At 37.8% G+C, this 15,066-nt stretch overlaps 1 protein-coding gene across 6 annotated transcripts in view; it reads left to right on the top strand.

Annotated features, from left to right (window-relative positions):
- The window catches only part of MAPK10 (mitogen-activated protein kinase 10), a 323,847-nt gene that overhangs the window by 275,089 nt on the left and 33,692 nt on the right, over positions 1 to 15,066 (top strand). The gene's annotated exons all lie outside the window — the stretch shown is intronic.

The raw sequence follows: 15,066 nt of genomic DNA, 5'->3' as shown, positions 1-15,066 counted from the left end.
GCTTGCCCATGGAAGTGCAGGATTCCAACTTTCATGATTCTGCCCCTTCACTCTTCACTAGAGAATAAGATCTGAATGGCAGCCAAGACCAGAAAGAATGGACCCTCATAGACATGCATTCAACAAGCTCCTTTTTGTAATGTAACCCAATCCTTCAGCATTCCAAAACCTCAGATAAAACCCTCAGCAGCAAATGGGTCTCCCAAGTGTGGAGAAGAAGATGTAGCAGTCTTGCATGACATTTTCTTAAGATCTGCTCGCTTGGGCAGGCTTACAATGATGTTGATATTTCAATTTGCTTCAAATAAATTTATAGTCACTTGATTGGATTCTTTAAAAATCAAAACTCTACAATTAAATATTTTTGAGCTTAATTATCATGTTTTAAGACTAATATTTAGTCAACTAAAACATGGAACCCATTGCCATCTCTCATGCTTGCAAAATACCTTCAAAAGGTTATGGAGTAGAATGAAGTAATGAAATTAGAGAAAGAATGACCTATGTGTATATGAAAAATAAGGGTAAGAATTTTTCCCATGATGAATTTTTAGAAAATGTTTTAGGTTTTATGATAATTTTAGATAAACATAAATTATTTGAAATTGTTGCTCCTCATTTATTTTGATGGTTCAAATCATGTAGCATATTTATTTTTTCTTATGTCTAATGTGTATAATCAATTTTTAATGACTGGCACAGAGTTTTATCTGGAATCATAAAGTCTCATTGTGATTCACTTGTAATTATGTTGTCTATAAAAGAGACAGTTGCTTAGAATCTATAACAATATATTAGAATAATATCAATGAGTTTTTAAATTTTTTAACTTTCTTAGAAAAAAATCTTTTGTAGGATAAGAAGATAAAATGTAAGATGCTAAATTGGCTCATGCCCTGTTCTCTCAATATTGCTATTCTGGGCATTGATAGCAACAAGACAGGATATGTGAATTTTAGAGGAAGAATCTCATAGATCCTGAAGACTTAGGAGAAGGACCAGTTAATACATAGAAGAACAAGCAAGTACGTATTTGATATCTAGACTCGGATCCTTGATTGTACAAGGATTAACATGTCTTACATGTAGATATATTGCAGTGAATAGGTTGAAAGATTGATTGTAGAATGAGAATTTACTCTGTGAAATATATTATTGAGGTCATGATGAAGATGAGAAAGATCCTGACGATGCTAGAAGCAGCAGTCAGCTATGCTTTCTAAATACCCTGGAAATGGACCGACTGCCATAATGTAGACTGAGGAGGGAGATGGAACACTCACTGATAGGGAATATAAGGACACATGACATCCTTGAATAGACCATGGGAAAATGTGTGACGAATACAACAGTTTGGGTGGTAGGTGATTACAGGAAGAATGCCAGTGCTTAGCTTGCTTATTGTTTCTTATCTAATTTAAGAGCAATTTGTGAATTGGGATAGGGCTGAGTGGAAATTAAATCTGCCAATAAAGATCCTGAATTAAGCCAATTCAGTGTAAGCTGGGAAAGAGAATAACATGTGAATCAGTGCTGAGGTTCAATTAAAACTAATACTCAGAGTGCCGGAATGTGGCATAGTACGTAAAGCTGCTGCTTGCATTACTGGTATCCATGTGGGTTCCAGTTCATGTCCCTGCCATTCCACTTCTGTTCTGGCTCCCTGCTGGTATCCTGGCAAGGCAGTGGAAGATGGCCCAGGTGCTTGGGCTCCTGCCACTCAGTTGGGAGACCCAGTTGAAGCTCCTGGCTTCAGACTGGCCCAACACCGGCCATTGAGGCCATCTGGGGAGTGAACCAACAAATGGAACATTTTTCACTCTCTTTGTCCCCCCCGCCCCTCACAGCCCCTGATAACTTTAACTTTCAAAATAATTTAATAAATCTTGAAAAAAAAAACAATACTCAGAAAATGTAAGCCTGGAATAGTCAGCAATAATATATATTTACTGTTTTTTAATAGCATAAAGTAATTAATAGGTTCTTAAATGCTGTATTGATATTATTATTTACCATTCCACTGCTTTAGGGATTATGCCACTTTTGCCTACAATGGAAGAATTTGTAGAAACAAGTTAGCTTGACTATATTAAGGTATTTTATTACAAGGTCATCATAGATTTCATGCCCTTCAAGCAGTTACTATTTGTAACTATTTTAAGCATTTTCTTTTCTGTCATTGCATCTCATTGGATATTACCAAAGAGAATACAGGGAAGGGATGACCAACCATGCAGGAAATATGCATTATTTTCCATCTTCTTGCAACATAAAAATGTAAATTTTAATGATGCCTATATCTGAAAATCTGTTCAAAGAAAAATCTTAAATGAGAGCTTAGAGATCATCACAGAGTAGTTTTGTGCTGTGGTTCAGCAAGTGTCAACAGTCAGAATATCGACTCCATAATTTTTGTGAGTAGCTAAATGGACACACAGGACAAGAATGAATGATGAGAGATGAATGGAGCTAGCGTAAGATCAGAAAGCTTAGTGAAGGGAATCAGAAGGGTCAGAGTCGAGCAGGTTCTAGAGCCTTGTCTTAGCCAAACAATTTGAACAGATGCAGATATGTATCTGAGCAATATAATTCAGGCACTTAGGACCAGCTGGGCAGTCAGGAGAGCCATGTGGTCTAAGAGGTCTAGTGGATCCAACCCTGGAGGACATTTAAACACTGTCTGAATCAAGAGCAGTAACTTGTGCACTGATTCAGAAATTTGCAACAACAGGAAGCTACTGCCAAACTCAGTTTATTGAAGGTCAGGGATGGGCAGTGCTGGCCTGTCTCGTTGGGGGAGCTGGAGTCACAGGCAGAAGAGATCCAGCTGCTCCTGGAGAGAGGATGGGGAGGAATGGCTAGATTCTTCCCTCTGTTTCCCAGCAGTGTCTCCTTCCGGTTAGCTGGGACAGCAGGTTGACAGATGGGCCCGGGAAACGCAGCTGAAAGGAGTGAACATCCTGAGATACAGAGCAGACATAGGACGTGAGGAGAGTCCCAGGGACAAACATGCTGAGGGCTGGACTTACGCGTCGTGGCTCAGAAATCCCTAGGTAAAGGCAAAGTGACCAGAAACTGGGCAACTTACTGTGAAAAGGAGAAAACTGAGGTTAGAAGGATTCAAGGCCCTTCCTCAGTAGTGAAGCAAGCATTAGCTCTGATAACTACTTCATCACTTCAAATTTCTTTGAATTCCTTGCCAAGAAATCACAAGTACTACATCAATAGTATTGGCAGATGAGTATTTCCTTTTTTCCCTTAGGTTATTTTATTTAAATTTTTGTTAACATATAATAGTTATGCATTCTATGTGCTATAGTGCAATATATCAACACATAAGTATACAATGTAAACCAATCTAACCCAGCGACTAGACTTTCCATTTTCATGTATTTTCTTTCTTCTTGGAGCCTATCAGTCCCTCTCTTCCAGTTCTGTATACAGTATATAATAGGTTGTTATGAACTATAGTTGCCCCCATTTGCCATGGAATGCTAGAACTTGTTAATTCTATGTTTTGATAGCTGTTGTCCAGTCTCCCTCTATTGCCCTCCCCTTTGCCCTTCTGAACCTACAGTGATTACAGTTCTAAGTTCAGACTGACTATGTTTTTACACTTTCACATGAGAGACCATATAGTATTCATCTTTCTTATCTCATTTACTTCATTAACATAATGATCTAGTTTTATTCATTTTATGGAAAATGTCAGAATTCCTTTCTTTTTTATGACTGAATAATATTCCATTGTGCACATGTATACATATATGTATGATACATATATATATATATACATATATATATATCTCACATTTTCCTTACCCATTCATCCACCAATGGACAACTACACTGATTGTATATACTGGCTATTATCAATAGTGCTGCAATGAACATGGGAGTGCAAATATCTATTTCATATGGCTATGTCATTTTATTCAGATAAATACCAAGGGGTGGGGTATCTGGGTCATATGATACATCTGTTTTTAGTTTACTTTTTCTATTTTTAGTTTTTTGAGGACTTTCCATTGTGTTCCCCATAATGGCTATACTAATTGGCATGCCCATTAACAGTGAATAAAAGTTCCCTTTTCTCCACATCCTTACCAACATTGGTTATAATTTTTTTGCCTATTTCATAATGGCCATTCTAACTGGAGTGAGATCATACTTCATTGTGGTTTTGATTTACATTTCTCTCATAGTCAGTGATATTGAACATTTAAAAATTTTTTTATATCTGTCTTCTGAGAAATCTGTTCAGATCCTGAGAAATCTATTCAGATCTTTCCCCTATTTCTTCACTGGATTTGTTTTTTCTCTTACTGAGTTTTTTATGTTCCTTATATAATCTGGTGAATAGCCCTTTGTCAGATGGAAAGTTTACAAATGTTTTCTCCCATTCTATCAGTCATTCCCCACAATTGATTTTTTTTTTTGCTGTTTATTTTATTTTATTTTATTTTGACAGGCAGAGTGGACAGTGAGAGAGAGAGAGACAGAGAGAAAGGTCTTCCTTTTCCATTGGTTCACACTCCAATGGCCTCTGCGGCCAGCGCACTGCGGCCAGCGCACTGTGGTGATCTGAAGCCAGGAGCCAGGTGCTTCCTCCTGGTCTCCCATGCAGGTGCAGGGCCCAAGGACTTGGGCCATCCTCCACTGCACTCCCGGGCCACAGCAGAGAGCTGGACTGGAAGAGGAGCAGCCAGGACAGAATCCAGAGTAGAACCCCAGGGTGCCAGCGCCGCAGGCAGAGGATTAGCCTAGTGAGCCGTGTCACCGGCCCCTTTTTGCTGTTTAAAAACTTCTTAGTTTGCTATAATCCCTTTTGTCTGTTTTTGCTTTTGCTGAGGTCTTATCCAAAACTGACTATGACAATGTCTTGAAGTATTTTCCCTGTTTTTTTTTTTTTTTTTGACAGGCAGAGTGGATAGTGAGAGAGAGAGACAGAGAGAAAGGTCTTCCTCTTGCCGCCGCGGCCGGCGCACGGCGCTGATCCGAAGCCAGGAGCCAGGTGCTTCTCCTGGTCTCCCATGCAGGTGCAGGGCCCAAGCACTTGGGCCATCTTCCACTGCACTCCCGGGCTATAGCAAAGAGCTGGCCTGGAAGAGGGGCAACCGGGACAGAATCCGGCGCCCTGACTGGGACTAGAACCCGGTGTGCCGGCGCCGCAAGGCGAAGGATTAGCCTAGTGAGCCATGGCGCTGGCCTCCCTGTGTTTTCATCCAGTAGTTTCATTGTTCCAGGCTTTAAATTTACATATTTTGAAAAATTCTTAATTAATTCATTAGAGACAGACAGAGAGGAGTGCTAGCTCCCAATCACTATTCACTTCCTGAATGCCCACAAGCACTAGGGCTGGGCCTAGCCAAAACTGGGATCCAGAAACACATCCAGGTCTCCCTCATGAGTGGCAAGGACCCATCACTCGTGGCATCACCACTGCCTCCCGGGATCTGCATTGGCAAGGAGCAGGAGTCAGGAGCCAGAACAATGTATCACACCCAGGTAGTCAGGTGCGGGATGTGGGCATCTTAACCGCTATGCTGAACACCTACCTCTTTGGTTAGAGTTGATTTTTGTATAGGGTGACAGGTGGGAGGGGTGGTATTTGTGGAGCTCACGTTTAAATCTTGCACATCTGGATATCCAGTTTTAACAGTACTATCTATTGAATAGGTTCTCTTTTCCTCAATGTATGTTTTAGCACCTTTATCAATAAACAGTTGGCTTTAGATAGGTGGATTAATTTCCAGGATATCTGTTCTGTTCCACTGGTTTATGGGTCTGTTTTTATGCCTTTGCTGCACTGTTTTGGTTACAGTACCTCTTGAAATCTGGTTTTGTGATGCCGCCAGCTTTGTTTTCTTTGTTCAAGATTGCTTTAGCTATTCAGAATCATTTATGCTTCTACATGAATTGTAGGATGTTTTGTAGTTTTTGGCAGAATGTCATTGATATTTTGATTGAATGTGTAAATCACTTTGGGTAATATAGACATTTTGATAACATTTACTAGAAGAGTATTTCTCATTGAAGTTTCACTGAGTATGTATACGTCTTTCCCTTTATATGCTGATGTCAATTTTTCAGTTGTTTCTTACAGGGCTGGTGGGGGCACCACAGCTTGTTGAGCCAATGTCAGACAAGATATGCATGGTGGGTGGGGAGAGGGAGTGAAAGGATCTGTTTTACTTTAGGCTGCTATCAATTCTACTCTACTGCTGCTGCGTAGGCAAAATATGCTAGAAGGGGACCCTGTCATTCCTTTTTCTCACCTCTTTTTCACTTCTTCCTTAGTCTTTCATTCATGTATCACACTATTCCTTTTAAGTTTGTCTCACAGAGCTTTTCAGGCTTCAATTATTTGTTACAAGCTTGGTTTTATTCATTCATACTATTAATATTTATTGAGCCCAAAATTGTGTCCCACATTGACCTAGATTCAGCAGTGAATTGGAAAAAAAATGACCAAAGTCTCAACTTTATGGCTTTTGATAAATAACTATTCAGTAAATAAGCTAAAGGAAATTTTTATTGAGCAGGAATCCTAGATAATAGCATTTTCTGAAGAAACAGAATAAACTCCTCCAATGATGGGTTAGCCATCATATTTGATTATTTAATATGTTTAGTGTGTGATTTCCTGAATGTACGAGGGATCTGTAATCACTTGTGCTTCAAAATGTTATTTAGTTATAACTAAATTGCATGGAGAATCTGCTCATCTTCAACTAGACATGCATCAACCGCTATGAATTATAATTAACAAATTATGCTCATCTATCCTAGCTATGATTTTGAAATAACCACGAGGATACTTCAAAAAGTTAATAGGAAAATGGAATTGAATGATGAGTTTATTTTGGTGCAAAGAAAGTTTTGAAATCCATGCATAGTTCTTGTAAATACACATTTCCCATGAACTTTTTGAAGACTTTATGTTCAGCTCTGAATATAAAATATTGTCCAGACCAGATTTTGATAACTGAAATGCATAAGTTATTACTAAATAATAATAATAATAATCATGAAGTTGTCATATTAAGCAATGGAAAAACTATTTACAGTATAAAGATTCATCTATAAATTTATTGACTGTCTAGAATTATCAAAACATTCAAGCCTTTGAAGGTAATATTCGGGATTTTCTTATTTTTATTGCCACTTTTAATTCTCTTGAATATATATTAACAGTAAAAGCTAATATCACTTGATTGTATCATGTATCACTTGCTCAATGAAGCCTATTTCATGAATGACTTATATTTTATTGTTTCTACCTTAATTAACTATGATTTACTACTTGTGTTTTACTAAGGTCTCTTGAATCCATAATAAATCCCTAAGAATAGTAAAGAATAGGTTAATAAGTATATTTAATCATAAATGTATTCAACATGTTCTGCTCAATGTATATAAACTTAGAAATGATAAGGGAAATATGAAAAATATGAGCTTCCATGAATATGAATTTGATGCATCTGAAGTTCAAATAGCTTTATCAATGATTGCCCACTTTTTGGAGATAAACCACTGAATTAAATATACATGTGCTTGCTTCAAATATGTTATAATCTTTGTATTAAATCACTACATTTGAGTTTAACTTTGTGTGTTGAACAGGGAATATTTGGAAGAGATGATTTAAATGAGTTATAAATGAAAATAGCCTTCTATGCAGACTGTCTCTCCCATTGGGAGGAAAGGGAATTAAAGTCTTTGTAAATGACATTTTCTTTGGTGAGCAATATCAAAAGACCAGGACATGTCCTCAAGACAGCCTCTAAATAACTTATCTGTCCAAAAATAAGAAACTATTGTTTTTATTTCCTGATTTCCTATGACATGGCACAGACACACCTAAAACAATTAATAGACATTATTTTGTTGTTTGTTGTAACTGTGCCTTAAAAGGTAATTTGAATATGAAATTTGTTGTATGAAATAGCAACTTTCAAACATAGAAAGCACTATCAAATAGTTAAAATAACCATGAACTGAAAAACTCGAGTTATTTAAGGATTTTCTTTTGTGGAAACTTGAAATTTTTATTAAGGAGAGATTCTATTTCACCAAAATGATAAGGAAACCAGTTTGTCAATATTTCAAGATTCAAAAAAGTCTCTGTTGCTTTGCATTTAAAGAATAAACTAAACACTGCCTCTCTCAGTACAACCTTGGATTGTATAATACAACCTTGCTGTATATGTGTACCCACTGTTAGTAAGTAATAGATTTTTCCACTATATTTGTTAGATTCTTTAAGCAATATTTAGTATCTTGGATTTCAGTTTGGAAATCTTTTGTTTTTTCTTTCATCTTTGCAATTAGACATACTGCTATATTTGATAAAGTACATCAACTGAATTTTCTAAGGAAAATCTCATTTGGAGCTTTTATGAAGTAAATTATTCTCAGAAGGAATACTCATTTTTTTCTAGTGTTTTAGAAATCTCAAAAAAATCCATTTTAATTACTGTTCTCCCAAATGAGACAAAGTACCCCAATTCAGTGTGAGGAAAAGGATCGCTAGCCATGGTACCTGAAGTAACTAGCGTGCCAGTGCTTCCCCATCACAGGGTGTTAGAGTATTCATCGTGTGCTTTAAGTTTGCAGGGCATGTGAGCATTTCCTAGGGGTCCATCACTAGTTTAGACTATACAGCCTCTGTGCAGGTCACAGGTGACCTTTGGTTTTCAGGAGCTGGAAAGACAAACAGGTTACTGAGTGATGTGGACATGTGAAGCATTATTCTCTCCAGTCTAAAATTGCCATTGTTGAAATTCTGTTTTCGGATAAAATGTTCCTATGAATTCTTTTAAATATGATTTGTTCTACTCATTCTAAGCCAGTAAACTAGCTGAGTCCCTCTCAGCTCTTCTCTCCACCTGTCTTGACACAAGGACTACCTGTTTGAGTCTCATGATTTCTTATTATTACGGCAGGCATCAGGCCATGAAAAAGCTAGGGTGACACCCGGAAGGCTTAATTTGAGAAATAGGTTAGTGCCGTCTATCCTTCATGGAAGACACTCTCAGTTCTAAGTTGAACTCTGAGTAGGTTTTTAGGCTCAACGAATATAAATTTAGAAATCAGTAGGAAGAAACGTGAGCTACAATGGATATGAATTTAATGCACTCTAATTGCATGCTGAATTATAGCAAGAGCAGCTCATATTGTACGCTTCTCATTTGCTTGGTGGAAGTTAAATCAAAGTCTCTAATTCCCGATATCTGCCGTTTCCAGAATTCTAAACTTCCATCTGTTCATGCTGATGTATTCTTTCAGCAGCAAAATGTGAGCAATTTACTAATTGCCGTCTATAGAAAATGTAACTTCACGACATTGCGCATGCTCAAGATCTCAGTTGTTAAAGTGAGGATATCTTTTGAATCACATTGGGATTGTTTTGATGCCATGTGTTATGTTGGTAGGAGCTTGTCAAAATGTTTGTTGTCGATAGATTTAGCCACCTGCCTTTAGGAGCTCCTTTCCCTACATGACATATACCAAGAGTATGCACTTCACTCAAACATAAATCATTTGTCCATAATTTTAGGAAATTCTTCTACTGAAGAAAAAAATTCATCTTGATTTTGATTCATGGCTCATGGATTGCACACATATAATGTTCTCGATGGTTGAGAGCTGGAATGGTTGACGGCTCATCCTCTGGGAATACCTGCTTTGTGGACTGGCAGAGTCCATGCTCTGCTTTCTGGAAAGGCCCATGTATTAATTGTTATGTGCAAACCCTGTCATTTGAATGCCACATAAGTTCTGTATACTTAGCATTTTGCTTATTTTGTAGGTAGTACTGTTTAAATTCTCAATTTTGCTACTTGAAACATTTTTCTTCCTTGCTATTAGATTCAATGTGGTTTAATGGCATGATGGATTTTAAATAGTATGTTCTCCTTTTTACAATATCCATCCTTGGTGATTCAATCTGCCAAATGCTTATCGCCTCCCTAGGCTATGCTATTGGAGGTACACAATGAGGAAAGCTACCCCTGTCTTTGGGAGCTCCCAATCCAGCACCAAGCCTTCTTCTTTTATTTTATTTTTTATTTTTTGACAGGCAGAGTTAGACAGTGAGAGAGAGACAGAGAGAAAGGTCTTCCTTCCATTGGTTCACCCCCCAAATGGCCGCTACAGCCGGCGCATTGCAGCTGGTGCGCAGCACCGATCTGAAGCCAGGATCAGATGCACTCCCGGGCCACAGCAGAGAGCTGGACTGGAAGAGGAGCAGCCAGGATGGAACTGGTGCCCCAACCGGGACTAGAACCCAGGGTGCCAGCACTGCAGGTGGAGGATTAGCCTAGTGAACCGCAAGCTTTCTTATGATCTCAAGTTCTTCCTTGGAGGGACTTCTGAGGGTTTTTGAAAAAAATCCTGAAATTATATGCCTCTACTTAAGTATACTCATATATCTTCCCCAGAGATACAACTCACTGGCTTTATCAGATTTCTGGAGGTCCTTTTTCCCCAAACTTAATTCTTAAAAAAAAAAAAAAAAACTTTAATAAGCTCTGGCCTATTGGAGGAAGTTTTCAATGAGGGGTAATTTACAATAGAGTTGACTATTGGTTATAGACAACAGATTTTATGGTCTTTGTAGAAAGTCACAAATTACTCCCTTGGGGTAATTTTTTATGTATATGAAGAGACCCTTTCTTCAATAAAGCTTCTACTTCTTTTGTATTTAAAAAAAGAAATGCAGGAAAAGTAGATTATAAATATAAAATATCATGCTTTCAGTTTTCATTATTGTGATTCTACAAAATTACTGACATTTTAAGAATAGTTTTCAGATGTCCTAGACAATTTTAAAATGACATTTATTCAAGAAATAGAAATTAAAATGATAAAAACCTAACAGCTACTATCTACCATTCATGTAGCTAGCACTTTTTTTGTGCTGTACGGCTTTCCAGGATTCAGTTGGCAGTTGGTTTATTGCTTTATGGTCTCATTATTCTGTAGTAAATAACATAGGTTTCATGAAAATGACAGATCCAACTTTCCTCATGTAGTACTTCCAGTTTGTTTCCCCTAACTTGTTTCTTCCAATTTGTTTCTCCTAAATTCCTCCATTTTTCTCTGCCGTGTGTGTCTCCAAAGATGTTCATTTGTTTCTTTGTCCATTTTTATGAGAAGGTGGTTATGCTGTGATGCGGCAAGAAAATGAAACCAAACAAAATGATAATAAAAACCCATAAAACGGCCCAATTTTTTCACTATGCAGAGAAGATCACAGAGGTAAATTAACCCATCATCTTGTCTCAGAAGTCATGCTTAGAGTTCATTATGTTATCAAGGAGGAAAAATAATTAGAAGATATAGTTCCTAATAATGTAGAAAATGAATTTGTGTGGTCATGTGAAAATAGGCAGCTATTAAACACTGTAGGATGTTTGTGCTGATTTTTTTTTTAGCCCTGAGTAAAAACATAGGAATGAGTCACAATGTCATGAGAACCTCACTGTGAACAAAAGTCTACACAATGCAAGTTTGGAGAGCTCACAAAGGAATTAGAAATAAAGTAGCCCGGGAATATCCTCGAGGCTAAATCATGGTAACCTTAAGATTCAGGAAAAAGGCTGGATCTGAATATTTTCTTCCCAGTGTGGAACCATTGCTTAGGCCCTAGGGCATCTGCTACATGTGAGGCGAAGGTTGAATGAACCCATCCAATGATGAGGTAGCATATTGAAAAGGTTACATTCCCTTTTTACAAGTCTATTAAAAGTTGATGATCCTTCACAGAGTATGCGCTCTCATAAAATTATTACAGCCCTTTCTAATGGCAAGGTGGTAATAAGAATGATAAAAAACACTTTCATAACTTGCTGAAGGCATAATATGAGACTCACAGGGTCATCTGTAGAACAGTGGCCCACAGTCTCTGTGAAAGAGAATGAACTGTGTTGTTTATGAAAAATAATTTTAATTGTTAACCAAAAGACTCCCCTCCCCAACACACCATTTCTAATTCCAAGGAGAATCTGATTTCTATCTTTATGTGCTTTTAAAAAACTAAATTCCTTTCATGTTCCTCTCTGAAGGAAGTGAGGAATAAAATAACTTTGCCTCAGGCACTTGAACTGAAATTTCTCATCGGAGAAGTGTGCTGTTTTGTACTAAGTTCAGCAGAAAGCAGTTGTGGTGATTTTGTTCCATGATGTGTGTGCCAGAATGCTGTTTACAAGGAGCAGCGATCTGTCACGACTTCTTTTCCTGAAGCAGGCTTGCCCACCTTCAGCGCTCTGTTGCCTTGTGACTCCATTGTAGTCACAAAGAAGAGTTCAGTTCTATTCAGAATTTTTAGACATGCATAAAGCAGTTCTTAAGTAATGAGTGGCTGGCTCCCCATGAATGGAAGGCTTAGCTACAATCTAAACAAAAACTTGGCTTACAATGAATTAATTTAAAATATAGTGACATATAGTCTACTTCCCCAAACCAAGGGATTCTGGGAGTAGGGAAAATACCAAGATGTATGGAGTGTGAAACCAAGGTCACAGCACAGGGAAGGAATAGAACACAATGGAAGCCACTCAGGGCAACACGTAGACGACCTGCACTTAAGGTCTTGACTTGCTCACCTACATACTTGTTGAGTTTCGATTAGAGACCACCATTAAGGATTCATTAATTTTAATATTAATAATATTAATTCATTAAACCACACAAGTCCTATTCTAGAGGTTATAGACTAATAGATGAACAAATAAGATGTTTCAGCTGCTCTAATAAATTCTAAGAAAAGAGTAGCACAGGTATTTTCAAAGCACAGAGGAATAATGTATAACTCTTTCTTGAGCAGAAAAGGTTTTCAGGAGGAAGTGTGACTGGGATCAGAGGGATGGGGGTGGGGCAGGCACTTGGCCTAGTTGATAAGATGTTCTACCCCAAACTGCAGTGACTGATTCCTGTTTGTGGCTCCTGACTCTGGCTTCCTGCTAATGCAGACTCTGGGACGCAGCAATGGTGGCTCAAGGACTTGGGTCCCTATTACCCATATGAGAGATCTAGATTGAATTCCTGGCTGCCAGTTTTAGTGTCAGTCTAGGCCTAGCTATTACAGGTATTTTGAAGAGTGAACCAGCAGATGGAAACACAAATAGTCTCTCTCCCTCTCAAACAAATAAAATTTAAAAAAAATGAACAGGTGAGAGTTAGGGAAATGAAAGGAGTGTGGATGAATGGGATCATGTAAGTAAAGGTGGTAGAATGCTCACAGGCAGGCAAGAACAGCGACCAAGCTTACTTGAGCACCTGGAAGATAATTCAATGTGCCTGGAGAAGGAAGCGCTGAGAAATGCAACTCGAGATGTAAGCAGGGACAGGCAAGGAAGCATCTCTAAGTCACCCCCAGCTAGCATCCAAGCTGAGGGCTGGGGATGCAGCAGAGGGATTTTAACCAGGGAGTGACATAACGAGATCTGTGCTTAGACGGATCATTCTGTCTAGCTGGAGGGATGATGAGTATTAGAGGAAAGGCCAGTTAGGAAGCCAATTAGGAGGAGATGATGACAAAATGGATTCTGTGCCAGTGGGGACGAGGGGAGGATGGCAGCCGCAGAGATGTTTCCTCACCCATGGAATGTCCCAGCTAAACATGATGCTTTAAGGATACAATATGTGAGAGAGCTCAGTGAACTTTGAAAACATCTGATATTATCAAACAAGTGTTTTATGAATGTAACTGAAATATTTTAAGTGTGACAGTTTTGATCTGTGTGACCTTAGTGAAGTGAAAATGCCATTTATTTCTATCATGTTAAAAAAGCTCAATTACATTTGCTTTCTTTTAAAATTAGTTTTTAGAATATTTCACTATTGAGTGAAAAATGAGTGCTTTGTTTTTAAGAAAGTGCACTAAAATGATATGGCCTCATTAAATGGAAAAGTAGGACCAGTGATAATGCCTTCATTTATGATATTTAATTTATGATTGTGTTTGTTTTTTCAACTTTTTTATCATGCCTTAACATACTTGAGAGATACAGTCATGAATTCATTACAGCCATCACCTCATTACCTCATTAATGCTTGTAGAGTGGATTCTTGACAGACTGTGTGGGTTATGTCAGATTCTTGTGGGCACATTATTAAGTGGAAATGATCCCTCACCCTCAGAGGTGTTTCTGTTCCCCATCTCAAAGCCATCAGAACACTTGTCTCCATCACAAATATCCTAGAAATTTTTGCTCTAAGAGATACTCAGGGATGAAATGTTTTGTCTCATTTATTTCCATCATCCATGTAACGGTGTATCCTTAAAATACAATAGATTCTCAGAAATGTTCGTAGAATAAATGGAAGGCTTGGATCATTTTCATACTGACTGCCTGATTTGCTTTTCCACCCTTGCTTGTGTTCCCCAATACTCTAGTCAAAAGAGCCCCTACCACTACCTCCAGGTGTTGTTACTCCCATTCAAAGGGATTTTAAAATGATTTTACACAAAGCCACAGCTAGAAACTGAGATTCTCAGCAGTGCTCAGTTCCCTTTGTCACAATATCCTTTAAAAAGTCTGTTTTTTCTCACAGCGAATGTCATGAAATGATTAATAAGATATTTATGATATAAATAAACTCATAAAATGCCACTTTTTTCTAATAGACTTATTCTGTCTAAATGTGATACACAAATGCTTCTCTGTGTAAGTTGCCAAATATATTGAATCTATGGAGATAGAAGGCACAGTTATTATAAGATTTGAGGGAGCCTTTATACCTGGTTGAAATACACCATTAACTAGAACCTTTATGTCATATTGTAAGCTTTTTCAGAGAGATCAAAGGAAAAAATAAAGATTGACAATAAAAATAAAAGATAGTTTGAAATTTATAAATTGAAATGCTATTAAATTTTAAGTTAAAATGTAATAGTATTCCTCTAATGACAGTAAAGTATATTCAAATCAGTTTTCCTTAATGAAGTTTCTAACTCTAACTACATTTCCGTATTCCCTGTGAATCCATAACCCCAGGCTGGTCACTGATGCTCACTGGAGGAGTGTGGTTTTCTGTGGTTAATGACTCTAGGATGGC

The sequence above is a fragment of the Oryctolagus cuniculus genome, chromosome 8, assembly GCF_051225735.1.
Source record: "Oryctolagus cuniculus isolate XC-2025 breed Fujian yellow rabbit chromosome 8, ASM5122573v1, whole genome shotgun sequence".
In the NCBI taxonomy this organism is placed as follows: Eukaryota; Metazoa; Chordata; class Mammalia; order Lagomorpha; family Leporidae; genus Oryctolagus; species Oryctolagus cuniculus.
The sequence above is the reverse complement of the archived record's forward strand: the minus strand, read 5'-3'. Positions and strand labels throughout refer to the sequence as shown.